The 26887-nt window shown below is 37.3% G+C and overlaps 1 long non-coding RNA gene across 4 annotated transcripts in view; it reads right to left on the bottom strand.

Annotated features, from left to right (window-relative positions):
• LOC146399834 (uncharacterized) overlaps positions 1-26887 on the bottom strand; it is a 309733-nt gene that overhangs the window by 211503 nt on the left and 71343 nt on the right. For all 4 annotated transcript variants that reach the window (XR_014815146.1, XR_014815147.1, XR_014815144.1 and 1 more), the window contains 2 exons: positions 1771-1901; positions 19-119 (listed from right to left, as the gene is read on the bottom strand). This is a non-coding gene — a long non-coding RNA (uncharacterized LOC146399834). The remainder of the gene's footprint in view (positions 1-18; positions 120-1770; positions 1902-26887) is intronic.

Here is a 26887-nt window from a genome sequence, read left to right as displayed (position 1 = left end):
GGATATTCAGTCACATACCTCATAAGACAGGTGAAGGATGAGTGCCGTCTGTCTCTAGATCTGGATCAAAACAAACTTGACTGATCAGTGAAACTTGCAGCGAATTCAGCTTCAAGGAACTGGCAAACACAGGAGCATAGAAAGGGAGCAAGGCAGAAGAAATAAGCCTCAGGGAAAATTCATAGGAGAATTATTTAGACATAATGGGAAGGTAATATGTACTCCTCAATTTATTTTATGAGTCTATTTAATGAAGAAAATATTACTGCTTATAACTGCTTTTCTGGTAAATGGGGATCTTAAAACCATAGAAAGTATAACATTTTAAAGCTCATGTACTTTAAGAACTTTTTTTTAATGAGTAAACTGAGGCCTAAAGTAGTCAAAATATTATTCTGAGGTTGCTTAGTGGCAGAACTTACTATTTTCTGTGAATATATACTTTCTAAGAACTGATATTTTAGGGAATTCCCATTGTGACTTGTGCTAACTAACCCGGCTAGTATCCATGAGGAGGATACACGTTCAATCCCTGGCCTTGCTCAGTGCGTTAAGGATCCAGCATTGCTGTGAGCCATGGTGTAGGTCGCAGATGCAGTTCAGATTCTGCATTGCTGTGGCTGTGGCATAGGCCGGCAGCTGCAGCTCCGATTTCACCCTTAGTCTGGGAACCTCCGAATGCCGCAGGTGCAGGCCTTAAAAAAATAAAAGAACTGGAGTTCCCGTCATGGCGTAGTGGTTAATGAATCCGACTAGGAACCATGAGGTTGCAGGTTCCATCTCTAGCCTTGCTCAGTGGGTTAAGGATCCGCGTTGCCATGAGCTGTGGTGTAGGTCGCAGAAGTGGCTTGGATCCTGCGTTGCTGTGGCTGTGGCGGAGGCTGGTGGCTACAGGTCCAATTCGACCCCTAGCCTGAGCGCCTCCACATGCCACGGGAGCGGCCCTAGAAAAGGCAAAAAGACAAAAAAAAAAAAAAAGAAAAGAAAAGAAAAGAAAGAAAAGAACTGATATTTTATAAAAACTGGGAAACTGATTTATACCAGTGAAGGCACTCCATATTTATGAAGGGGCTTAGAAACTAGCAAGAAGACAGGGTGACCATTATCATCAAATGGTGTAAAGAGCTTTCTAAGCCCCTCTCAGAATCATATCACAAGAGAGCATGCCCTAATATTCTGTGCACATAACATTTATCATGAGGAACTATAGATCTTAAGAAACACTGCACTAATTTTAAGGAGTCCAAATAGTTATATAACTAGAGATTACATCAGGTATTTTGCCCAATCTGCATTGACTCTAGTGAAACAAATGCTCACCTAATTTTTTGAAAGTCATTTGGTATTTCACTTGGGTGGTAGCTATACACAGGCATGAAATATAGTATTCCAATGCAAAATCTGGGAAATTTCTTGTATCACTCTAGGTGAAGCTTCACAATGCATGAATTAACTCACAGTTGACCAGATGCCACTTTGACAATGGCCCCAAGTATTCAAAACAGACCTTCTGTGCTTTTTTTCCTCTAGTCATTCTAATAACCTGACTGAGCCAGGAAATTGCAGTTTTTTATTTATTGATTAACTTCTATGTACCAAGTACAGTGCTGCATTTTCTATTCACAGTGTCGTATAATTTCTGCCAGGTATTTCTGCCCCAATTTTATAGATGAGAACACAGGCTCATAAAGATTAAATAACTAGGCCAAGGTCACACAGTCAATATGGGACCAGGATTCAAGATAAATCTTGCTCCTTACCAAAGCCTACCTTTCAGAGCAACTCTGTGATGACCCCTCCCTGGCCTCAGAGGGTACTTGAATCAATACAGGTACTGGGCTTGAGTCTGGGCTGGCCTCTCACTGGATATCAACGTAGCCTTTTAGAGGATCATTGTGACACTGGATGGAGAAAAGGAAAATAAACTGAAAAGAGTGAACATTCTCATAATGGACCAAAATGACTGCAAATTGCACCACATTCAAGCAGATAACCTGACACAAACATTCCTATATTAATGAAAACATAGACAAGGGCTCCTCATGAGCTGAAGGATTGTTCCCAAAGCTAAGGCTCTCATCCTGCTCTCTTGTCTTTTTTTTTTTTTTTTAACCATATAGTTGTCCTGTCCCTTCCCAGAATTTTTCTATTACTCAATTTCTTATTCAAAGAATTTGTTAATAATCAGAGTAATCATAATCCCTGGAATGCTTGGACTACACTTCAGGCAGATCCCCTGGAGACTCAAGTCAAACTCAGAATCTTGTCTTACATTCCCCAAACTTTCTCGATACTGTGCAGTTACCTGTACTTGTCTTTGTTCTAGATCAGTTTTTCCTCTATCTTCCCCATTTATGTCTTACCCATTACCTCAGTTCCAATTTATTTATTTTTTATTTTTTAATTTTTTTTAAGGTCACACCTGAGGCATATGAAAGTTCCCAGGCTAGGGGTTGAACTGGAGCTGCTGCTGCCAGCCTACACCACAGCAATGCCAGATCCAAACGGCATCTGCGACATACACCACAGCTCACAGCAATGCCGGATACTTAACTCATTGAGTGAGGCCAGGGATTGAACCCATGTCCTCATGGATACTAGTTGGGTTTGTTACAGCTGAGCCACAAAGGGAACTCCACTTCAGCTCCAATTTAAATGCTACCTCTTACATGAAGCCTTTCCCGATTGCTTCAATAATATTTCTCCAATATTTTGCATCTATTTATATTTTTGTCCTGCCCTATGTTTGTGTAATTGTTTATAAATTTATTTTCCTCCAACAAGATTTTAAGCTTCTTAACATCAAGGTTTGGATATTTTTCCCTTTGGACTTTTCTGAAACTGCATAGATTTGGATTTTAGAGTTGAAATCTGGTATATATTTTCATAAAGAATACTAACATATTTATTTACAATCAGTCCTATTTCAAAAATAGAACAAAGTCAGCCTGATTATATAAGATTATATAATATCACAAATTAAACACACTTGGAAAAGTAAGAAAATAAGTTAAAGGTAAATTAAGAGTAAGAACGTCAAATCAATCTAGGGGTAACAGAAATAATTTTAGATGTCCCCAAGATGCATGGCCCCTGATGTAGCCATATGTGTGAGAGAAACACCAAAATATTTCTGGGAAGGGATTTTTTTTAGATGTAATGAAAGTTTCTAATGAGTTGACTTTAACTTGAGATTATCTTGGGCAGTCTTGACTTAACAGGTGATTCCTTAAAAGAGATCAGAAAGATCAGAAGCAACAGAGATTCTCCTACTAGCTTGAAATATCAAACGACTATGATGTGAACTGCCTCCCAGAGGACCATATGGCAAAGGAACCCAGGTGCTCTAGGAAGCTAAGGAGCTCAGACCTACAACCACCAGGAACTAAATTCTGATAACAAACTAAATGAGCTTGCCAATGGGTTCTCCCCCAGGACTGCCTCCAGATGAGAATGCAACCCAGCTGACAGCTTAATACAGCCTGGACACCCTGAGCAGAGTACCCAGGTAAGCTACGCCTAGACTTCTAACCTGGAGAAAGTGTGAAATAATAAATGAGTGTGGTTTTAAGCCACTCGGTTTGTGGTAATTTGTTACATGGTGATAGTAAGCTAATACAGAAACCATGAATGAAATTAATGTACAAATGTCCTGCCATGAAGTCTCACAGCGGTACACCAGAAATTTGGACCTAGGCAATATCGAAATGGTTGGAAAGACTGGATATGAGACCTAGAAGATCCATGAAATTAAAAGGAAACATGGGAAGCATTATTCTTCTGACTTGCAGCTGGAGGCGGAGGTACCTATTAGAAACCACCTTTTCTCAGGATATTACTTCAGGGAATTGCTCAAGGCTTTGCTTTTGGGCTTCACTCTCAGCCTCTTGCCTATTCTCTGTCTCAGAACCTCCCCTTTGCATTTAGCCTCAGATCTATTATTTCTCCCTAACTTCCTCTCAACTGCACCTTTGCATTCCCCTTGACTTCTTGGCCATGGGTTTTATTTTTCACTCAGTATAGCCCAGTTGTGTCCTTATTAGCACTCAGCCCTCACTTTAAGAGTCCCTGCCAAAAGTCTCCCCACCCAGACAGGAGATGAATATAGCTAAGGTGTCTGATTTCGCCTTTTTAGCTCCTGCTTTATAGAAATAGCATTTTCTAAGACCACATATTGTGTTAACATGAGGGAAAAGAAAATGACAGCACTGATTCAACTCAGTACCAATCTGTGCAGGTGTTCAGACACTTTGCTAAGGCGCCAGAGTTATAGCCAGAATGGAAAGGGTCCCTCCAGGTCCTATCCAAGCCTTCCTGTAGGCTAATTTTGCTTCACTTTAAATTGGTCAGTTACTTTATGATAGGATCAAATGAATTCTTTAAAAAGTGAACAGGTGCTATATTACAAGCCAGTGAAATCCATTCCTAGGAATTGTGGTAATAGACAAGCTGCAATGTCATTCCAAAACCAGTAATATAATAAAACTTTTAGAGAAATCAGGCTTTTCTTGTCCCCCAAAACTAGAAGACATGGAAATAGATAAAAGATATTACTCTGTTCCTTTCCTACTTTCACAGGATTAGAGATTGCCTCTGTGCCTGGGAATAGATTGGACATTAGGGTCAAACTAGCTTGGGTACTTTAGAGCAAGGTACACCTATTGAAACAAATATTATTTTAAAAATTGTCTTTCCTTATAGATCAGAAAAAGAATCCTTGGGCAGAACCCCAAACAGAGTATATTGCCATGGACAACAATGTTAATACTTTGGCAACAATTACATATTTTTACACTTTTACATCCTCTGATTTTAAAAGTCTGCTTCTGAGAGTTCCCACTGTGGCACCACAGGTCAAGAATTTGGCATTGTATGGCGGTCTTGTTGTAGCACAGTGGGAACGAATCTGACTAGGAACCATGAGGTTGCAGGTTGGATCCCTGCCCTCGCTCAGTGAGTTAAGGATTCAGCGTTGCTGTGGCTGTGGTGTAGGCTGGCAGCTGTAGCTCTGATTCGACCCCCTAGCCTGGAAATCTCCATATTCCGTGGGTGTGGCCTTAAGAAGCAAAAATAAATAATAAATAAATAAATAAATAAATAAATTAAATTAAATAAAGAATTGGTATCGTAGCAGCCTGATGTAGGTTATGGCTGTGGCTTGAATTCAGTCCCTGGCCTGGGAACTTCCATATGTCATGGATGCAGCCAAAAAAAGTCTGCTTCCATTCTTACTCAGCAAAGCATTTCCAGTACAGCCTCTTCATGAATCTTCCCTGAATTATTCTCAATTTCATGAGCAGAAAAGCCTCAATTGACTAATAAAACAATCTAATTTGCATGTATTAATTTATTTGAATACATACCAGTAAATTTAGATGTATCATTGCTAAGCCAAACCCTCAGGATACAAAGATGAGTCAACAGTTCTGATCCACAATGTTAATGGAAAAGACAGCTAAAAATGTCAGTGTGGTAAATGCCTTTAAGGGCTGGTTCCCATCCCTAAATACATATTTGAACCACCTGGAGAGTTTTTAAATAAAAATCTTGCTTTGTCCCTGCTCTTAAAGATTCAGTATGTAGCAGGAGGCAGGTATAAGAAGTCTTTAAAATTTTCCCAGATGACATGAATGTGTATCCAGGAATGAAATCCACTGCCTTCAAGGAGGCAATTTCTGGGTGCTATAATAGTAATCCACTAACTCTGCCTGTGGGAGAGAAGTCATCAAAATGCAGGTAGTGCTTGAGTTTAAACTTAAAGAATGCATAAAACCTCTCTAGGTAAGAATTGGGCACAGGAGGTTTGGAGGGCTTTGAAATAGAATTAGATAACTGGGCAAAATCCTGCTGAGGCTAACTTATGACTACCTCCCTAATTTATCCAAGTGTGTTCTTCTCCACTGCAATAACCTTAATGCAAACCACATCATAATTGCCTTGCATGAAGTTACTGGTTTCTTAGCTTCTTCTGCATAAACATTCTTTCCTTTCCAAACATAATCATCCCACTGTAAGAAAAAGATTTTCTCACAACACAGATCAGTTGCATTGCCCTGGTTCAAACCTTTCAGTGGTCTCATGTTGCTGCTAAAATCCAAAACATTTAACATACCAGATTAGATACTATGTTATTCAGTCCTGGATGTCCTTCAGCTTCACCTTAGTTCTAAGGTGAACTAAGAGTTCACCAAGAGAACTTAGTTCACCTTTGTGGACTAAGACTTCCATTCATGCCAGCTCTACTACAGTCCCTGTATAAACCATGCTTTCTCCTTCCTCAAGGTCTTTGCAGAGATGATTAATCTTCCTAGGATACTATCCTTACACTGCTTTTCAGTCCACCCGATGACCTAGAAAACTCTGCTAGTGATTAGATCTTTGTTTAAGGATCCTAGAATTCCCAGGTGTCCCCTACCAACTTAAGGTCCCTGTAATATGTCCCCAAAGCCACAGCTTCATTCCTTTATAAAATTAAACTTTTGAGCATATGCATGTCTCCTGCCGGACTGCAAGGTTTATGAGGGAAAACACTCTTTCTAGTATCATGCTGTATTACTGCATGTGGCACATTGTATTGGTAGACTATTGGTAAATGATGATTGAATAAACCTAATGAATGAATATTACATATACAAACAGCTCTGTAGTTTGCTTACTACATATACAAACAATCTTACCTACTTTCTCTCTCCAATCATTTTTATTTCCAAAGAGCTCATGATTTGGGCCACGAGATGTGGCTTGCCTGTATATATATTGCACTCTATCTTTCCCCTCTTTGCTTTTTCTTTCTATATTTCTCTCTTTTCTATTGTTCCTTAAATGTTTAGCTTTTTATATGCATGATTGCTTTAAATAGAGGGACAAATAAGTAGTCATTATTAGTAAGACACCTTAAGATACATATGTATGTTAATATACGTATACATTGATTGCCATGAGGAATCCACGAGGAAGGACAGGGGAAGCGGAATAATATTTTATAAGCAGCTAAAATATGCTTGGCATATGAAATTAATCATTTAATTTTCTTTCATACGTAATAATTTTCCCATTTTTCAGATGAAGGAACTGAGACTAGAGAACTCATTATTTCCCAAAGGCCTCACAACTAATAATAGAACTAACAGTCTAATGACCAGTGTCTGTATAATTACCTATCCCTTATTCTCTCCAGTACTCCAATCTGAATCTGTAACCAAGAGGTAAATCATTTCCAATCATTCAAACCTCCTACATGAGAAGATATCTAAGGTATCTTAATTTTATATAACTTCTTACACTGTACATTTTGCTATCTATATTATGTTTCATTTAATTATGCCTATAAGGATAAAAGATTATGCACATTACCAATTCCTGTCTCTTGTCTCATAACCTTTTTAAAATTGCATTCATTCATCCATTCAATAAACGTCTGGTACTGGGAATATAATTCTGAATTGCTTTCAGAAAATTAATATTATTAATCATAAAGACATTTTCCTAAGATTCTGAATTTGGTTATACTTCATTTCTCTCTAAGCTATGGAATTAAATTCCATTACGCAATACCTAGAATATAGTTGGTAATTCTTGCATGTGTATAAAATGAAAAAGGCCCTGCTTGCAACTGGGTTGTGTGGAATGGATAAGTGAACTTGCAAAGTATACCCTGACTTTCAAAACACATAAACTGTGTAAGACCAATGGACTTTGGAGGCTAAGTCCAAACTCTTTTGATACCAATTCAATCAAACCCACATGGTCCAAGATAATAATACATTGATCGAATATTAACTCCATGCAGATTCATAAATTTTAAAGATAAGACCCTTAAATGGTCTGGCAACCTCATGGTTTACAATTTCCTACCAATCCTTGCCAAGACCATCCTATGACTAACTCCAGTCCACCTCTTTCCTTTTTCTTACCCCTCCCTGCAAAACCTATAAAAGGGTTTAATTATTATTTAGTTCTTAAGATTATTCCTAAATTGGACTGCTTATTATCTCTTTCCTGGACAGGGCCTTATCTAGAAAGGAAATGCTGCAAAGACAAATATCTTTCAAAGAAAATATCTAACTAGACAATTCTACCTGACAACACAATGTTCATTTTTTATGTTCTAGGCCCAAACCTGAAGGAGATGTCACATGTGTGAGCCTGCAAAAATTGTTCAACAACAACAACAACAACAACAAAGATTTATTTAGTGAGGTAGCTATTGGCCACATAGCAACTTGATTAAAGAGAAATGAGAGAAAGAGTAAAAGCTATAAAAGTACTGCATTAGGATTGTAAAGAGTCTGTAATAAGGGGGTAAAAAAACTAGAGGAGAAGATAACAGAGTAGTAGGAGGTGAAACTCACCTACTCCCACAAATACATCAAAAATGCCTTTGCATGTGGAACTATTCACACACACAAAAAAAATTGCTAAACTCTGATAAAAGACCTCAGGATTCTGAAAGAGCAAGAAAAACTTTATGAAACTAGGTAGGACAAAAGAAAGAAAAAAGAATAAAAAGAGAAAATGAGAAAGTGGGATGCCACATGCAACCCTAGGAAGGAGCTCTAAAGAGAAAAGCTCTTGAACCTTAGGAAGTTCCCCACCAGTGAGGAGATCAGCTGGGATAGAGGAGGAACTTTAGAGGATTGGAGAACATAGCAATTGGTGTCAAGCAGTTAAAATGGAATTAGTCCTCCACAAATGGTCAGTGCTACCACTCTGCATTTCCCAGCCATATGCTGGTAAGGACAGGGGTCAGGAACTAAGACTCTTGCTTTGGAGATGAGACTCAGAGAGAGAGCTGGAGCTGGCTACATAGGAAAAAAATGGGGGTTGGCTGCACAGAAACAGCCTGGTGGGCAGGAGGGTCAAAGTCTAGGGCAACACATTTTAGGGGCTATGCTGAGGAAACCAGTTAGGCTTGGAGTCTAGGCTCCATTGTTTGGAGATGTTGGAGGAAAGTGGTGGGATCTTCCACTATAGCTTTGTTCCCTGCACACTCTTAGGCTGCAAGACATCAACTGCTCCAACAATAGGAGCCAGCCAGGAATAGCTGCTGCCTAGCAAGAGCTGGGAGCAGCCCCTGCCTTTAGGGCTACAGAGAACATAAGCAGGTGGCATGACCTCAGGAACAATACAAGCACTAGTGGCCTGCAGGGGACATACTTATCCACACTTACATATTTATTCATAATTACATTGAATGTAAATAGATTAAATGCTCCAACCAAAAGACACAGACTGGCTGAATGGATACAAAAATAAGACATATATATGTATGTTGTTTATAAGAGATGCACTGCAGACCTAAGGACACATACAGACTGAAATGAGGGGATGGAAGAAGGTATTACATGCAAATGGAAATCAAAGGAAAGCAGGAGTAACAATATTCATATCAGACAAAATAGACTTTAAAATATAGAAGGTCACAAGAGACAAAGAAAGACACTACATAATGATAAAAGGATCAATCCAAGAAGAAGTTGTAACAATTGTAAATATATAGGCATCCAATATAGGAGCACCACAGTATATAAGGCAACAGATAACAGCCATAAAAGGAGGAATTGAAGGCAACACAATAGTAGTAGAGGACTTTAATAACACCCTGCTTCCATCAATGAATAGATCATCCACACAGAAAATCAACAAGGAAATACAGGCCTTAAATAATACCCTAGACCAGATAGACTTAACTGATATTTATGAACATTCTATCCCAAAGCAAAAGAGTATATATTCTTTTCAAATGCACATGGAATATTCTCCAGGATAGATCACATCTTGGGTCACAGATCCAGCCTTGGTAAATTTTTAAAAAAATTGAAATTATTTCAAGCATTTTCTTTGACCATAATGATATGAGACTAGAAATGAACAAGAAAAACAAAAACAAAAAACCCAGCAAAAACATAAACTCTTGGAAGCTAAACAGTATGCTACGAAATGTCCAATGGATCACTGAAGACATCAAAGAGGAACTCAAAAGAAACTTAGAGACAAATGACATTGATGATATGACAATCCAAAATCTATGAGACAGAGCAAAAGCAGTTCTGAGAGAGAAGTTTATAGCAATACAATCATATCTCAGGAAAAAAGAAAAAGCTCAAATAAACAACTTAAAACATATTACACCTAGAATATCTAGAGAAGGAAGAACAGACAAAACCAAAACTCAGCAGAAGGTAAGAAACCATAAAGATCAGAGCAGAAATCAATGAAATAAAGACAGTACTACTTAGAAGGGATTTATGCTTGGACATGGGTGAATTGTGCCCCCTCAAAATTCATATGTTGAAGTCCTAAACTATAGTACCTAAAATGTGGCCTTATTTAGAAATAAGGTCTCTGCAGATGGATTCCATTTATAAGATCATACTGTAGTAGGGTGGGCCCCTAATCAAATATAATTGGTGTCTTTGGAAAAAGTGGAATGTTAGACGCAAGCATGCACACAGAAAGAAAGCCACCTGAAGATAAAGGCAGAGAGTTGGATGATATATGTACCAGGAAAGAAATGCCAAATGTTGCCAGCAAACAACCAGAAACTAAGAGAGAGACCTGGAACAGATTCCATCTCTTAGCTCTCGCAAAGAACCTTGATCTTGGACTTCTGGACTCTAGAAATAATAGTGAGAAAAGAATTTCTATTGTTTAAGCTGCCCAGTTTGTGACACATTTTTATGGCAGCCCTAGAAAACTAATGTAATGATTTTATTATAAAAGAATAACAGTTCAGTAACAATGATCTACCTACCTTAAGATACCAGAAAAAGAAAAGCAATTTAAAAAAACCAAAGAAGCAGAATGAAATAAAAAAGATAATAGTGAAAATTAATCAAATAAAAATCAATGAAAAACAGGAAAAAAACCCAATGAAATCTAAATTGATAAAACTCTAGCCATACTGACCAGGAAATAAAAAGAGAAATCCCAAAATACCAATAGAGAAATATATCATGCCAATGGACTACAATAATATTTTTTCAATGTGAATTCTTTCTTTATATTATGCCATAATCTTTATGTGTATAATAATATATACAAGATGATTTTTAATATGGAAAAACAAAGAGCATAGAGTAGATAAAAAAATCTTAAAAAGAAAAAGAGTGGAGGTCATACACTATCTCATTTCAAGATTTACTATAGTGCTACATTAATCAAGAAAATGCAGTATGATCACAGGCATAAAGATAGACAATAAATTCAATCTAACAGAATAAAAAGTTTAATTTAAAAGACTCAGTCTGATGCAATACATTAGTTTCAATAGGATACAAAAGCAGTAAAATGGTAAGAGGAAGTTCTTTCCAATAAATCGTGCTGGAATGACTAGAATGACTACATAAAAGAAAAAGACAAACATTAACACATACCTCACATCATCAGAGAAAATCAATATGAGGTAGAGGAAAGACCTACATGTAAAAATTTACATCACTTTTTAAAGTTTTTTTTATTATGGTTGATTTATAGAAACTTACATTATAAAGCTTATTATTTTTCATTGTGTTGGCAAAAAATGTTCATAAACAAGACAGAAAAAGCACCAAACAAAAATAGAATGTTATCAAAATTAAAATATTTTGTTCACATTACTAAAAATATGAAGATACAAGCTGGCAAACCATAACTTATAAAGTAATTTAATCAAGAATATAGAAAAGCAACTTCTAAAACTGTACAATGAAAAAGAAAAACAACAGAAATTTAAAAATGGGTGTTTCATCAAGTTTTATATACCAGTGATTAATAAACCTCTGAAAGAGTGTTCCACATAATTAGTCATCAGTAAAATGCATATTAAAGCTACCATGTGATGCTACTATCATCTACCCAACCAGAAAGGATAAATTTAAAAAACAAATGAAACCAAGTTTATAACAAGCGTGTAAAGTGGCTGGAACTTTCACACATATTGCTGGTGGGACTGTAAAATGCTAAAACAAATTTGGATATCAGTCTAGAAGTTTCTCATAAATGTAGTCATCATTTATCCAACAATATGAATGAATATCAAAAACTTAATGCTGAGGAAAAGAGGGCTTACACGAAGTATATTCTGTATTATTCCATCTATATGAAAACCTTATACAAAGAAAAAAAATGGATAGTAAAAACTTATCTCTTAGAGCAGGTTAAGAACCCACATAGTATCCATGAGGATGCAGCTCAATCCCTGGCCTTGCTCAATGGGTTAGGGATCCTGAATTGCCATTAGCTGGGGAACAGGTACAGGTACAGCTGGGATCCAGTGTTGCTGTGGCCATGGCATAGGCCAGCAGCTGCAGTTCTGATTTGACCCCTAGCCTGGGGACTTCCGTATGCTGCAAGTGTGTCCATTAAAAAAAAAAAAATTATTGCTGACGAAAGAGTTTAGAAAAATGAATGTCACTGGTTGAGAGTGGGATTGACTGAAATGTGGTACAAGTGATCTTTCTGGGGTGATGAAAATTATATCATAACATGTGGGTGACAAAGTCACTCAATTGTCAAAACCATCAAACTATGAACTTAATATTGAGTGAAAGTTATACTTCAAATCTTTATAAAACTCGAAAAAAGAAGCATTTTTTATGTCATGCTAACCCTATGACACAGAATTGTCTGCTCAGCAAATTAGTCTAACTATATAATCAATATATAAACTATTCAACATTCTGAATTCAATTTGTTTCTTATTCTGGCAGAAACACTTGTTCATTGTTAATTTATATGTTTAAGTCTTGATAAGAAAGCCTGCTTCCACAGAAGAATTTTGGATTTTCCAAATGTGTATCCAATTTTTTAGGTTTGGTCTAATATATTGGTCTTTCAGGAAGATTAAGCATATTCTTATTCTGTTCAGTGCATTTCTTCCTAGTTTCAAACTCACATGCATAATAGTAGGAGAAATCCAATCCAAATTAACCTCTAATTTCTCTCACTTTTATGAATGTTTTCTGTTTATCTCTTTTTATCTCAGTTCAACATTTTTCTTCTGTGAAACAGACTGTCAAATTGGGCAATAGAGTAATACATACTGCCCAATTGCAAAAGGAAGAGCAACAGTTTTTTTAAGATAGAAATTAATATACCATATAATTTATTCTTTTAAAGTGTTTAATTCACTGTTTTAAAATATGGTCATAGATTCTTTTCTCACATAGATTATCACAGAATACTGGATAGAGTTCTCTGTGATATATAGCGAGTCCCCTTTGGCAAATCATTCCATATACCTCAGCATGCATACGCTAATCCTAAACCCTCAGTCCATTTCTCCCTTCCCCAACCTGTCCCTTCCTTCGGTAACCATAAGTTTTTCAAAGTCTGTGAGTCTGTTTCTATTTTGCAAATAAGTTCTTTTGTATCCTTTTTTTTTTTTTTTTTTTAGATTCCACATATAGGTGATAGCATAAGATGTTTATCTTTCACTGTCTGACCAATTTCACTTAGTATGGTAGTTTCCAGGTCTATCCACGTTGCTGCAAGTGCAATTATTTCATTCATTTTACGGTTGAGTAGTATTCTATTGTATATATGTACCACATCTTCTTATCTATTACTCTGTTGATGGACATTGAGGTTGTTTCCAGGTTTTGGCTATTGTACATAATGCTGCAATGAACACTAGGGTGCATGTATTTTTTCGAGTCATGGTTTTCTCTGGACAGATGCCCAGGAGTGGGACTGCTGGATCATGTGATAGCTCAATTTTTAGTTTTTTGAGGAACCTCCACACTGTTTTCCATAGTGTTGTACCAGTGTACATTCCCACTAACAGCGTGATAGGGTTCTCTTTCTCCACACCTTCTCCAGCATTTATTATTTTTAAACTTTTTGATGATGGCCATCCTGGCAATATTCTGTGACAATCTATGCGGGAAAAGAACCAGAAAGAATAGATATGTGTATATGTATGACTGGGTCACTTTGAGGTACAGCAGAAATTATCACAGCCTTATAAATTAACTATATGTCAATAAAACTTTAAAAAAACCAAAACTGAGTTCACTATGGAAAATCAAAAATATGTATATTCTGGAAGTTCCCATTGTGGCTCAGTGGTAATGAGCCTAACTCATATCCATGAGGATGAGAGTTTGATTCTTGACCTCTCTCTATGGGTTAAGGATCCAGCATTGCCGTGAGCTGTGGTGTAGGTCATAAAAGCAGCTCAGATTTGGCATTGCTGTGGCTGTGGTACAGGCTGGCAGCTACAGATCCAATTTGACCCCGAGTCTGGGAACTTCCAAATGGCACTGGTGCAGCCCTGATATACATATAATATATACATGTATATGTGTGTGTATATGTATATGTATGTGTGTATACATATATGTGTGTGTGTGTGTGTGTATACACACACATAGAGTTGTGCATCACCAAAACACCATTGGGACATTTATATCATCCTAATTTTTATCACCTTATTATGATTTTCATCTCGATAAGTTTCTATTTGTTTTTGTTTTAATATTTTGCCTGGTTAATTACCATGTCTCATTTAAAGATACTCTCTTTCCTCTTTTATTTACAATATTAAATACATGATTGTATAGTCTATGCAAATATTCCCCTTTCTCAAGTATCTATACATCTCATTTTAGTTTTGTTGTTGTTGTTGTTTCGTCTTTTTTAGGGCTGTACCCATAGCATATGGAAGTGCCCAGGCTAGAGGTTAAATTTGAGCTATAGCTGCTGGCCTACACCACAGCCACAGCTACGTGGGATCAGAGCCATGTCTGTGACCTAAACCACAAGCTCACAGCAAACCAGATCCTTAATCCACTGAGCAAGGCCAGGGATTGAATTCTTGTCCCCATGGATAATAGTCGGGTTTGTTGACTTTGAACCATGACTGGAAACTCCCGTCTTTTTAGTTTTTATCTTTTTTCCTCTGATTCTTTCAGGTCTCAAGTCTGCACACGGACCAATTTATGATAAAACCTTCTCATGGGATAGGTTTTATGGTGTTACTGAGTGCCAACACCAAGATTTGCATATTTTCTTGCTATCTTTCTTCATGGTGTGTTTTATTTTCCTTTTTCTAAGTTTACCGCTTCTCCTGACATTGCATACATAGCTTTCTGGAAGCCCACATTTAGGCAGTCTATGACCAGATAATCCACCTTGAATGGGCCCAGAGTGCCTGTGTCACTGTGTCAAGCTATTAAACCACAGCTCACAGTCTCCAGGAGGTAGTATATGACATCAGGTGGCTATCATGCTTGATGTTAGCTTACCTCTCCAGGCTAGTAATTTCATTTTGTGTTTCTTGGACTCTGATGACTTCTGTAACTCTTTATCCAGCTCAGCTGAGCATTTTTCAAATTTTTAGAAAGTATTTTATCCATAATTTTAGTTCTACCCATGCTGCTTTGAACTATTTGAGGCAAATGCTTCCAGAAACTAAAAGGCAAGCATTTTCACGACTGTGCTGTAAATTTTTACATCAAATAATTTTATCACTCTAGATTGCCTAATCATTTTTCACACAATTTTTTTTTGGGGGGGAGGAATCAGAATCTCCTATTCCCATTCTGTTCTATCTCATCTAACATTAATTGGCAAATACAGGAAAGCATGCACGAAAAAAATAAATATTTGATCTTTAGTAGTAAGTTTCTGGAGTTCCCGTAGTGGCTCAGTGGTTAATGAATCCGACTGGGAACCATGAGATTGTGGCTTCGATCCCTGGCCTTGCTCAGTGGGTTAAGGATCCGGAGTTGCTGTGAGCTGTGATGTGGGTTGCAGAAGCGGCTCGGATCCCACGTTGCTGTGGCTTGCCTGGTGTAGGCCGGCGGCTACAGCTCCAATTAGATCCCTAGCCTGGGAACCTCCATAGGCCGTGTCTAGAAAAGGCAAAAAGACAAAAAAAATAAAAAATAAAGTAGAAAAGTTCTGATTGGAGAAATTACACACTACCTCCAGGAGAAATAATGCACAGATGATAGCATCTGCTAAAGGTAAAAGTATATATTTACAAAGTATATATATAAACAAAATACACAATATAGAGGAAAATTCACATAGAATAATTCTCCAAATGAGAAATATTAAACGTAACTAGATTATTGTCTATGTGGATGTGAAAATCCATGTCAAGTCCTTTATATTAACTAGCCCCAAAGAGCTTTTACAGTTCTCTGAGCTCTTTGTTATCCCCTCATCCATCCATACCTCCATTCAACTTCACTGATTATTTTCTAAGTATTAAGAACTGTCCTTGTGTTCTATGTGTACTTCATGGTATTTACTGTATAGCAAGGAAGACTCATATATTTAAATTAATGATCATTGTGCACTGATTATTACAGTAGTATACAAAAAAAGTAGAGAGAAGTACCTTCCAATATTTACCTAGATGAGAAATTACTTGCTAGACAAGTCATGTTCCAATAGGTATTTAATGAATTAGTGAGTAAGAACGAGAACACAGGAAGGGGGGTTTAGGGGCTCTGTGCTTCATTTGAAATCATTGCACAAGTATTATTCAGTGAGGTTATTTTCCCATTCTGTTTTTGTTTTGCACCTCTGATTTAACTGCATCTTCAAAAAAAAATTCTTCTCAGGCATTTTAAGAAAAAAAAATTAACCTCACAAACTAGGAGAAGAATGTATATTAAAAAAATTTGTTTGGGAGTTTCTTTCACCAATATGAGAACACACATGCTGAAAATGCTCCATGAATATGGAATTGCTTGCTTTTTTACACTATAGATCACCATTTTCCAAATTCTAGAATTCTTCTCTAATTTCTCACAATCAACATAAGCTCCCACTTAACCTCTGTCTCTATTCTCTTCTGATTTTTATCTTAAAGAACAGTTTGCTGACTTTCATTAAAATGTGTGGAGTCATAGAATGATCTGGAAGAGATCATCTGGTTCAGCAGAAACTGAGCAGAGATGATGCCTATGAGTGTAAGAATAAAAAGAGACGTGATCTGCCCAACACTTGCTAAATTTGTGCTCCTTGCAAAGATTAAATGACAGGCCAGATTTCTTAGTTGAAAGCTCAAATTAAATTTCCCAGTGCTGTGGTTAATTATTTCATTCCAATAAATTCTGAATGATGGATTATGTATAATACATGCTTACATGTGCTATATATGTTGTGATTACTTAGAAGATGAAAGACAATTAAAAACTATTTCCTAAATGCAATTTTCTCATTGAAGCAGATCTGTGAAAAAGTGGATAACATAGACGGAAATTTTTAATAAATTTTATCTTTAGTATCAAGATATATATGAACTCTCGATCTAGTCTATATGCTGAATTTCCTTAAATAAAAGTCCAAGACCCCAAAGGGCAAAATTAGTGGCTCAAAATTATATGAGAATCTACTGGAAGAGCCAGACCTGGATCCTAGATCTCTTGGTCTCCCAGTGTGTTAAGATATACATACCTCTTTCCATAAAACTTACTGTATCTTGATTTGTTAAGCATCTTATAATTCCGAAATGAGTCACTAGCTCATAATCTATTACAAATATAAAGAAAGAAAGACATGAAAAAAAAAAGATACAATATACTTTGAAGGGAGAAAGTGTTTCCACATCCCTAAAGCAAAACATACCACCTGATTTGCAGACAGCTTCAAACTTTCTAGAAGCCTATCAGATCTAATCTCCCATTTCACTTTTTTAAGAATCTCATAATATACTGTCACTTTGATTTTATGAATGGATAAGTTGAATTAGAGTTTGTCAGAGTATCAGCTGCCGTTTTTCCATCACATGGAAACGGTAAGGCATGGGAAGGATGGAAGTGGGATTTGGATAAGGAAACTCTGGGCTGGCCCTTGGCCCTGTGTGCACTAACTATGTCAACTACAAGTGATTTATTTCTTCTAAATTTTGCCTTTTCATCTGTTAAAAGCAGAAGATATTGACCACAATAATCTCATAACTTTGTGATAAAGATCAAAGAAGTTATTCCACGTAAAAAACAAAAAAAAACTATCTTCTAATATTCATTATAATTATTTTGATACTCTTAGTCAACATCTTCATGAATAGATCAAGAGAATATACATATTTTTTATTAACAAGGCTACTGATGACTCACATGATAATGAAATTAGTGTTGTCTACTTTGAAAAAATCTTTAATAAGTAAATAAAGAGATGAACAACCAGAAAGCAAATCACTATCTTTAGTCCATTTCCATCTCTTTGTCCTCTGTACATGCAATAAGAAAGAGTCCCCCATTAAGGGAGAAAAAGACTAGGTAATCCACTAGTACACCTTCTACATCCGCATTTCTTGCCCAGTATTCCCCAGACTTGCCTGATGATGGGAATACAGTAGATCTGAGGTAGAGCCAGTGATGCTATATCTTATCAAGTTTTCAGTTGATATTTATGAGCTGGAATGTTTAGGAACACTGCCTGAAGTGACAAGCAAAGTCTAGACAGTTTTTCTGAGAGTAAAAAGCGTGGAAGTACACAAAGAACTCATGAGTCAGGCTGCTTTCCAGCCTGGAGTTTAAGGTATGAGACTGGAGTTCACAGTCATCCTCTCACTGCTTTATACTTAGCAGTTCTCCAAGTTCTTGGTGTCCTGATAAAAGCTGATCATCACATTTTCACTCGAAAAATCAAATGACCAAACACATACAAAGCCTTCAAGCACTTTGTTTTGAAACTGAGAACATACGAAGTATGTATGTTGTTAATGAACTATAAACTTGTTAATGAAAAGAAATGAATGCATATATATATATGATAACTTAAATAAGTGAAGAACCAGAAAATCCCTTAGTCACAGTGGACATCTCTTTTGTTGGCTGAGGATAACAGAATCATTCCCCTTTTCGGAGGGACTGGCAAGTGAAATGGACTCCCCACACCCAGGTAATTGTGACTGCCTAAGGCTAGGCCCTGACAAAGGCTGGATAAAACAACACTTCCCCTTGATTTTTGATCTTGAGACTGATCAGAAGACTTAGTTTCCTGAGTCCCCATCTCACTGTAGCAAAACCTTGGAGTGGTGGACGTTTAACAAATTTATTAAAGTGAAAGTACATTTTCACAGAGAGAGAATCCCACATGCAGGTAAAAAGAGAGACTCAACTCACTTCACAATAGATTTTATCCCCCCCTTCTCCTGAGTATTTGAGATCTAAAGAAGAGCCTTTATTCATGTCTTTCATTCAAATTTTTATCTAAGAAATACTACCCAAATTCTCCAAGTGAAAGGAAAACTCAGATTGACATTGATGGATGACAGCATGCCTGCCTAAGGAGCAATTTCCTTAAAAAAGCAGTGTTAAACACTGGAATTCTCTGGATTATTGTACACCAATTTTATCTGATTGTATAGGCCAATCTTCTATTGCCTCCTGGAAGAGAGCCCATTTAGAAGAAAGGGAAATATGTACCAAAGGAAGCTTATGCCACTTTTTAACAGAATGGCACGTACACACACACACACACACACACACACACACACACATATGCGAGCGCGCACGTGTGTGTCAGATTCTCTGGTCTAGGGTTAGCCCATAAAAAACAGATAACACTCTCTAGTTTACCCATACCTATAGTTAACCCATAGACTTTATTAGATAAGAGAGCAACCACCAGAAAACCCAAAGATTTCTAACAACGGAAGAGTTTACGCTGTAATCAATGACCAATCATTAGTGTCAATCTGTTGACTCGAAGGAAACTTTAAGGAGCTGACAGTAATTTCAGGTCTGCCATTATTGTCAGGGATGCATCTCTGATCAGTATCTAGGTGTAAAACCAGTCATAATTTCAGAGCTACACCAAACACCTCATAAGACATGTTCATCATGTTAAAAATGGCTAGAAAGAAATTTTTGGTGTTTTCCTCTAAAATATATGAAGCTTAGTTGATGAAGGGAAGACTATATTGAATAAAACAGTAATTCATCTCTCTGTATCCACTGAGATTGCATTTTCAAGCACTTCCAACATACACTTATCAATGAGTTTGACACTGAGGATTTAAGAAAAAGGAATTTCTGTTAAGAGTCCTCTGGGTAGGGTAACCATGCCATTACTTACCATTTCTTAAATAATGCTCTCTGTTGTAAAGCTTCCTAGAATCAGAAACTTGATCCTGAGGTATCTCAAGTATCATGTAGCTAAGCAACAGAGGTTGCAGATGGCAGTTTTGGACTTATAAAATATTTCACATTCTCTCTGTCTCTCTCTCTCAAAACATTGACAGAGCAAGTTGAAAGAGCATGAGAGAAGCAAAGACAGATAATGCTCTATGAACAAGTCAACCATTTAAAAATAAATTTGCCAAGGTGAATGTAAACTGCCCTCCTAATTCAGAAAAAAAAAAAAAAAAAAGAGGTTTTGGAGACAAAACTTACTTCCCCCTCCACAGAAAGCTCTGTTCTGAGTGCCCATTCGATTCTCACCTAAATGTTTGCATACATTATTTTTCGTATAAAATATTTAGTATTAAGTACCTCTTTATCCCTGGACACACCCAGATCCCTCTTTTCTTAAAAGCATCTTCCTTTGATGTTACAAACTATGCAAATGTTTGCCCTAGTTCTCCCTTACATTTCTTTCTCAGAATTCTTGAAACATCAGGCTCTTTCACACAGCTCATAGTTCCCCTCTATCTAATAAAAACTTAATCCCTTGCAATCTGGTTTCCACCTCCACAACTGCTAAAACTGCATTTTCAAAATGTCACCAAATGTAACAGCTGGTCTCAAGCCTCAAGATAAATCCCTCTCCTCACTCAGCATCATTAACAGCACAGTGTCCTCTCCTCCTGGTCTAAGCAGGCTGATCTCACTGTCCTCTCTAGCTCCACTTACTCCTCTAAATCCCTAAACATGTGTTGACCCGAAATAAACAGACTTCCAGATATTTTGTCAGCAAATATGGGTTTATTCAAGTTCAGCAGAGAATTACAATTTGGGGTCTGCAACCACAGCAAGCTATGTACAAGTCCCCAAATACCAAGAGAAGGAGAATGTTTTATAGGAAATAAAAGAAGTTGGGAGGGCTATAGTAATTACAGAGTCCATAGCTTTTCATGTGCTGAGTCCTTGTCAGAAAAGAGAGGAATCTTTCTTCTTCCTCTTGAGCTCTGCTATCTTCTCAGGGCATGAGAGATACACCTTTTGGGACTTTAAGTCTATTTAACAGAGGTTTTTGTTTATTAACTTTTTTTTTATATCTTCCTCTTTTGATCAAGATCTTTCTCTAGAACATCACAAATCAAGAGTCAGATTTTCTAGTTTCAGTGGGTTGTTTTTTTGTTTCTCAACGTCAGGGAAAAAATGTCCTAGATGTAGGACTTTGTGTCAGAGAGAAAGTGCACAGTTTGGAAACTTATTATTAAAGTCCTATTCAAGTAACAAGGAGGGATAGGAGGGATAATTCTCAAGAACTTTTTACCTAAGTTCTGTGTATTATCAAGATCATACTCACTGGAGATCATCTAAAATGTTACGCCATCATCAAAAGTTTGGTGACAAACTTCCAACAGGGAGGGTTTGGATACCTCAGGAAAGCTGTCTTGTCAGATGCTATCTCCATCAATTCTCAGAGATCTTTGCCTTCAGGTTATCAGATGATATGCATGTCCAGTCAGTGTTCAGTGTTTTCTTTAGGTGTGTTATGTGAACCCAAGGGTCTGGTCCTCCGAGTCTGGTGGGACAAGGCTTCATTAATAGTACCTGATAGGGGCCTTTCCAGTGAGCTTTAAATAGAGTTATTCTGGAGGTATATTTTCCATTAGCCAAAATTTTCAAGTTGCAAAGTATTTGTCTCCTAATGGCACAAGGTAAAAAGATTGATCTATGAAAGCATGATTATTTATAATAAAGGCAATTAGACCCTTACAATATTACAGTTTCTCTCCTTTTATCAGTTGTGGGGTCTAAATAAGTAGAAGCCAAGTGCATGTGGTGTCCTATGACTACCTCAAAGGGTAACACTGATGAATTCCAAAAGGGGAAGATCTGACATTTAGAAGGACAGATAGCAATGCTTATGGGCCAAGGTATTTGGAGGACTTCTATAAATTTTGCCTATGAGATTTTTATAATATTGTTAGTGCATTTGACTAAACCAGAGGATTGAGGGTGGTCTTTTTGAAAGTGTTATAACATTGGCCAAACAGTCCAGATTTGTCAAAGCATTTGGTCAGTAAAATGAATTCCTCAATCACTATGAAGTTCAAGAGAAGTTACCCACATAAGGATAATCTTTTCCACAAGGGACTTTAGGTACAGAAGAGGGAGTCTTCAAGGAAAGCCTTCACTGTGAAAATATATAGACCATGACTAAAACATATTTATATCCATTAGGTGGAAGAAGTTGTATGAAATCCATTTGCCAGACCTCAAATTGTCCATTAAACAGTTAAAAATGTCCAGGAAAATTACAGACAAGTACAAGCTGTTGTAAGAGCCTTTAGGGTTGACTTTAGCATAGGTGAAGATGCTGCCTCAACAGCATCAAAAAGAGTTGTTATACATACCAGCACAATATTTTTCATTGTTAATTTTTAAACAAGAACTATCAATGAACCATGAGAAGTCAATATTACCCCAAGGAATTTCTTGTAGACCATTACAAAGAGTCAGGAGGTGACCCATTAGCATTAAGCAGTTGTGAAGGACTTTGGTGGTGATGTAGGGGAGAAGAATAACAGAGTTGAGGTTATTACATCACAAAAGAGTTATGCGAGGAGCAGTTAACAAAAGGTGAAAAGTGTTGTGTGATGAGATTCAGGAGGGCCTCTATGCTATGGTATAAAAATGGTTATAGGAGATCCCACAATGATTTTGGGCAGTGGCCATAATGTCTCTAAGGCAAGGGAAGTATCCATATGCCACAGAGCACAGTCGTTGGCTATAATACCCAGTGGTTCAATGATGGTCCCAGTTTCTGGGGGTGAGCACCCATTCTCTTCTTTCTTATATAAAAAAAGGAAAAAAGAGAATCTGATAATTAGCAGCCCAAGAGCAGGTAGGTTCATCAAACTCTCCTCTAAAGGCCTTAAGAAATATGTCTTCTGGTTCTTCCCATAAAATTGGGTTAGGTTTATTATTGGTGCATAAAACTATAAGCTCTATGATAGGTTTTGCTATAACAGAGAAATCTGGAATCCAGTTTTGGCAATAACCACCTAGCCTAGGAAAACTCTACAGGTGATACTCAGTTTTGGGGTTGGGGAAATTTAGGACACAATGAATCCTATCTGGATCTAGGAGAAGTCTTTGTTTGAATATCAAATATCCTAAATATCAAACCTGGGTTTGTTCAAACTGCAATTTGTTTTTGGAGACTTTAAGTCCCTTTAAATCTAAAAGCTCAGCAAATAGATGCTGTCTTCCTATGAGAAGGCTTGAGAAGGAGAGCAAAGAAGCAAATCATCCACACATTGCAACAAAGTACAATCTCTAAGGAACTTCATGTTCTCCCATTCAGGATTTGTGAGAAATAAGGCGGACTCTCAGTAAAACCCTGAGGCATTACTCTCCCTGTGAATGGTTTTTATTCCCAACTGAAGGAAAAAAAGGTATTGTTGGCTAGGTTCACCAACTGGAATACTAAAGAATGCACTGTGTAAGTCAATTACAATAAAAAATTTACTTCCAGTTAGTAAGAAATGAGAGTTAGAAGTAACAGAGAGTCCAGGAACAACAACGTTCTCTACGCTAACAAACCTCCACCCCTGGCTCTTAGGTTTTCACACTGGTAAATACAAGTGTTACACAGCCAGTACAAAGAGTTAATGGGGCTTTGAAGCTAACAATTTTATTATTATGGGCTTTATGCTTTTAAGGACTTCTTTAATTATACGGTATTGATTAATTCTAAGAGGTCTATTTGAATTTTGATGGGAGGTGCACAGTGAATTTTGCCAACACCTGTGGCAGACTTTGCCTAAAGGAAACTGGTATCTGATTCAATAGGGACAAATTATCACTGTTTCCAGTATATGCTCTAGTACTATCAGAACCAGAATAATAATTTTTAAAAAAAATGTCAAAAGGTCATTTAATAAAACTGTTGGGTTACATTGGTGATTACTGTCAATTTCTAGAATTATTTCCCCTTTTGGGGATAAATAATTAATCTATCCAGTTAATGGATAGAGGAGAAGAAACTAAGGATGAAAGGGTAGGTCTCTCAAAGGTTCTATACAAAAGAGAATAGGCTTAGAAATAGGAATCTCTTGAGGTTTATTAGAGATCTCTAATATTTGAATGGTTTTAGTACTCTGAGAAAGTAGGGGGGGTTAAGGACCAAGAGTGTGGCTCAAGAGTCAAGTAAGACTAGAAGAGATTCAGCCCCAATCTGGAGAAATGTTTTTCAAGACCATTAAGAGGGAGGCTTTGGAAGAGCCCCTGTGCTTCCTTGATGTTCCATCATTGACAATTGGAAGGACATGGGAAAGGCTGGTTAGAGGGTGAAGACACCAAAAGCTCTTAAATTTGTGAAAATCTTTTTTCCTATGTCCTGGCTCTTTGCAATGGTAGCAGAAATTAGGAGGTGTAGGTCTTGTTTAGGAACCTTCATTTGCTGGAGTTGAATATTAAGAATTTTGGTGGTCTTCCTTGAAAATTACTCATCTAGAGTGCAAGACAGCTGGTTTACCAGAATAACTGAATCTGGGGTGGACATAATTTCTCACTGCATCCTAGTCCTGGTCCTTTTTAGCAGATGCGAAACAGTCAAGTTCATCCCATTAATAAACATAGTGTTAAAAGCTACTTGAGTGGAATCAACATAGGAAGACTAGAATTTTCTTTTCTTTCTTTCCTTTTTTTTTTTTTTTTTTTGTATTTTTAGGGCCACTTTTGTGGCATATGGAAGTTCCCATGCTAGGGCTCGAATCAGAGCTGTAGCTGCCAGCCCACAACACAGCCACAGCAACATCATATCCGAGCCACATCTGTGAGCCACACCACAGCTCATGGCAATGCCGGATCCTTAACACATGGAGCAAGGCTAGGGATCGAACCCATATCCTCATGGATACTAGTCGGATTTGTTACCACTGAGCCATGATGTGAACTCCCTTGAAGACTAGAATTTTCTTTAAAAATCATCTAAAGTCTAGTATAGTCAACATGAACTGGTTTGTCAGATTTTTGCGTGAAAGCCTGAATTTTGCTCCAATCATCAGGTTTCAGAAAATCCCTAGGACTTGCTTGATGAAGTTGCTAGCAATGGCCTGAGCCTGATTATATAATAAGGTAGTAGGCTGGTCTCACGCCTGTAATTCTAGAGACCTCTCAAGATTTTTCCCATTAGCAGTTTTCTTCCAATACTGGTCCTGGTCTTCACTGATAAGCATATGAACTAGCTAATGTAAGTCACAGAAACCAGGTTGCTAAGTTTAAAAGATTATATATAATTCCTCAGCAAGTCTTTGAGGATCTTTGGTTGCTTGGGGAAAATCTTTGACTATGACTCACAGTTCAGCTTTAGTCCAGGGAGTACATGGAAATAAGAGTTTAGTCTCCGGATCCTCAGAAAGTTTACATGTAAAGGGGCAGGTTCGGACAAGGTCGGAGGGAAAGGGAATAAGGAGAGTTTCAGAGAAAAGGAGAAGTTTGGTGATAGAATTAGTATGGAGGTATTGAGGTTAGAGTGAAGGCATAGGAAGTATATATGGGAATATGGCACCAGAGGCAGGGTCTAGTTGTAAGGAGCCAAGGTAGGGAGACAAGGTGGTGCCAGAGGCAGAGCCTGAAGCAAAAAAGCCAAGGAGGAAGAGACAATTTGGGACCCATTTTATCTTTCTTTACTCATTTGGCTGTTCAGTTAATCTTAAAATCTTATTTCCATTTTTAGATCTCTGATAACATGGGGAAGCCTCAAAATACCAATCAAAAGAAGCATCCCATTTGGTTCTGGAAAATTTTGAGCTATTGTAGACTAATTTGGTTTTAAGAAAATGAAGTTTGGTAATTAGTTTCACATAATGATCATGGATCATCTAAATTGCCTTTGGCCCATTTAGTTGGAAAAGCACATGAGTAAGAACTGAGATTTTTCAATATAAAATCAGCCAGAGTCTCTGCAGCATGGAGATACACTCAAAATACTGAAATAACTGAGTCCTAGAGTAAAAAAAAAAAAAAAAAAAAAAAAAGCCAAATTTAAACAGCTTAAACTATTTAGGAGACAAACCATTCAATTCAAATAGCTTACAAGCCAATCCTGCCCTGTCTTAGAAAGATACCTTGGTCCTGGAAGGATGCTGAAGCTGATCTCCTGAGGGTAGGGTAGTTCTTCCAAAGGAATAGGTCAAAAGCTGAAAAACCTAATACCATTTCAGAAAAACAACCCTTCTTCCAAAGGGAATGGGCCATGGATTAGCCAGTTTTAGTGAAACTAGATCTCAAAACCAGATCAAAGTCCCAAAAGAATACTTGCACACAAGAAAGGCCTTAAAAGAAAGATGAAACCTTTAAATGTATCCCAAATAAAATCTTAAGAGCTTCAAATATAAAGAGGGTATGAGCTCAGATATAGGAGAAAGACTCCAGGGTCTATAATAAAAGCAGTGATCTCAAATCAATGGGCTCAGTTCAGGTCCCACACCTGTTTGCTCACCAGCCTTTGTTCACCAGATGCTGGGTTCTTCTCTGGTCCCATATGGGCCACTAAATTGTTGATCAGAGAGAAATACACTGCCAGATATGTCTCTAGCAAAGATGAGATTATTTAGGAACAACAGAGAATTGCAGTTGGGGGTCTGCAACCATGGAGAGCCATGTTCAGATCCCTTCATGGCAAGGGAACTAGAAGCTTTCAAAGAGGGGTAAAGGAGGTTGAGAGGGCTACAGTAAACAGAGTCCATTGCTTTTCATTGGCTGAGTCCTTGCCAGAAAAAAAAGTCTTTCTTCTTCTTGAACTCTATTATTACAGGCCTTGA

Source organism: Sus scrofa, chromosome 9 (genome assembly GCF_054392235.1).
Source record: "Sus scrofa isolate SSC_HxYL_T2T_F1_AM1 chromosome 9, Sscrofa_HxYL_maternal_Yorkshire_Landrace_v2.0, whole genome shotgun sequence".
In the NCBI taxonomy this organism is placed as follows: domain Eukaryota; kingdom Metazoa; phylum Chordata; class Mammalia; order Artiodactyla; family Suidae; genus Sus; species Sus scrofa.
The sequence above is the reverse complement of the archived record's forward strand: the minus strand, read 5'-3'. Positions and strand labels throughout refer to the sequence as shown.